Here is a 2,500-nt window from a genome sequence, read left to right on the forward strand (position 1 = left end):
TCGGCAGATTCGGCAGCAGTGTCTGCCGATTCGGCAGCGTTGGCTTGTTGGCGCGGGGGGCCGATGCGAGTGGGGACTTGGGCAGCGGGCAGTGAAAGCAAGAGTTTCCCCGATGCTGCCGGGAAAAACGCTCCCCGGGATGGCCGGGTGAGATGACCCGGCGGCCCGCGACGGGTCATTCAATTCCATGCCCCGTCAACATAACTCCCGATGTACTGTTTGCTTTTTCGGAAGAAGAGATCCATCCCCCCATCCTCGGCCAGCCAAAAACGCTCCAATTAATGGCCGGGTGAGATGACCCGGCGGCCCGCGACGCGTCATTCAAATCACTGCCCTATCGGCTACAACTGCTGATGGGTGGGATTAGAGGCCTGCCATGGTGGTGAGGGGCGGCGAGGACCGTGAAAGCTAGAGTTTTTCAGAGGCTGCCGGGAAAAAGGCCCCTCGGGTGGCGGGGTGCGAGGACCAGGCGCGTCATTCAATTCTCTTCCCTATCAACTTGGCTCCCGTTGGCGGGATTGGAGGCCTACTGTTTGTTACAGGGCTAAAATCGTCAGGGGAAGAGCTGACGAAACAATGCTGGTTTGGATGCAGGGGGTAGTGTTGGAATCGGCAGCGCGGACAAAATCGGCAAAGTCGACAAAAAAGACTGTTGGTCTGGACATCGGGGCAGCGGCAGCCATGCCGACAGGGGGGGAAATCGGCAGCGCAGATTTGTGCAGCTGCAGGTTCGTCGGGGAAATCGGCAGCGCAGATTTTTCGATGAACATGGGCTGGAAGATGGACTGTCCAGGCCAGGCAGGGAAATTCGTCAAGGGGACACGCTGACGAAACAGCGCTGGTTGAGACACGGTGGGCGCAGTGTTGGAATCGGCAGCGCCGACGAAATCGGCAAAGTCGGCAGAATCGGCAGCGGGTGCTGGCGATGAGTCTGGACGATTTATAGTCCAGGGCTTGATGGAAAAGACTGTTGGTCCAGACAATGGGGCAGTGGCAGCGCGGATTTGTGCAGCTGCAGGTTCGTCGGGGAAAATCGGCAGCGCAGATTTTTCGACGAACAGGGGCTGGGCGCTGGACTGGCCGGGCCAGGCAGGAAAATTCGTCAGGGGGCCACGCTGACGAAAACAGGGGCTGCGGAGTGGAAAATCGGCAGCGCAGATTTTTCGACGAACAGGGGCTGGACCGGCCGGGCCAGGCAGGAAAATTCGTCAGGGGGGCACGCTGACGAAAAGAGGGGCTGCCGCGTGGAAAATCGGCAGCGCAGATTTTTCGACGAACAGGGGCTGGACTGGCCGGGCCAGGCAGGAAAATTCGTCAGGGGGGCACGCTGACGAAAAGAGGGGCTGCCGCGTGGAAAATCGGCAGCGCAGATTTTTCGACGAACAGGGGCTGGACGCTGGACTGGGCCAGGCAGGAAAATTCGTCAGGGGGCACGCTGACGAAAAGAGGGGCTGCCGCGTGGAAAATCGGCAGCGCAGATTTTTCGACGAACATTCGTCAGGGGGGCACGCTGACGAAAAGAGGGGCTGCCGCGTGGAAAATCGGCAGCGCAGATTTTTCGACGAACATTCGTCAGGGGGGCACGCTGAAGGAAAAGAGGGGCTGCCGCGTGGAAAATCGGCAGCGCAGATTTTTCGACGAACATTCGTCAGGGGGGCACGCTGAGGAAAACAGGGGCTGCCGCGTGGAAAATCGGCAGCGCAGATTTTTCGACGAACAGGGGCTGGATGCTGGACCGGCCGGGCCAGGCAGGAAAATTCGTCAGGGGGGCACGCTGACGAAAAGAGGGGCTGCCGCGTGGAAAATCGGCAGCGCAGATTTTTCGACGAACAGGGGCTGGATGCTGGACCGGCCGGGCCAGGCAGGAAAATTCGTCAGGGGGGCACGCTGACGAAAAGAGGGGCTGCCGCGTGGAAAATCGGCAGCGCAGATTTTTCGACGAACAGGGGCTGGACGCTGGACTGGGCCAGGCAGGAAAATTCGTCAGGGGGCACGCTGACGAAAAGAGGGGCTGCCGCGTGGAAAATCGGCAGCGCAGATTTTTCGACGAACATTCGTCAGGGGGGCACGCTGACGAAAAGAGGGGCTGCCGCGTGGAAAATCGGCAGCGCAGATTTTTCGACGAACATTCGTCAGGGGGGCACGCTGAGGAAAACAGGGGCTGCCGCGTGGAAAATCGGCAGCGCAGATTTTTCGACGAACAGGGGCTGGATGCTGGACCGGCCGGGCCAGGCAGGAAAATTCGTCAGGGGGGCACGCTGACGAAAAGAGGGGCTGCCGCGTGGAAAATCGGCAGCGCAGATTTTTCGACGAACAGGGGCTGGACGCTGGACTGGGCCAGGCAGGAAAATTCGTCAGGGGGGCACGCTGACGAAAACAGGGGCTGCCGCGTGGAATGGCAGCCTACACGCAGATGCGAATTCGGCAGCGCACGATGGCTTGAGCAGGTCATGGGTTCGACTTGGCGCGATCTGAAACCTGGACGAGGGACTGTCGACGC

Source organism: Populus nigra, chromosome 2 (genome assembly GCF_951802175.1).
Source record: "Populus nigra chromosome 2, ddPopNigr1.1, whole genome shotgun sequence".
Lineage (NCBI taxonomy): Eukaryota > Viridiplantae > Streptophyta > Magnoliopsida > Malpighiales > Salicaceae > Populus > Populus nigra.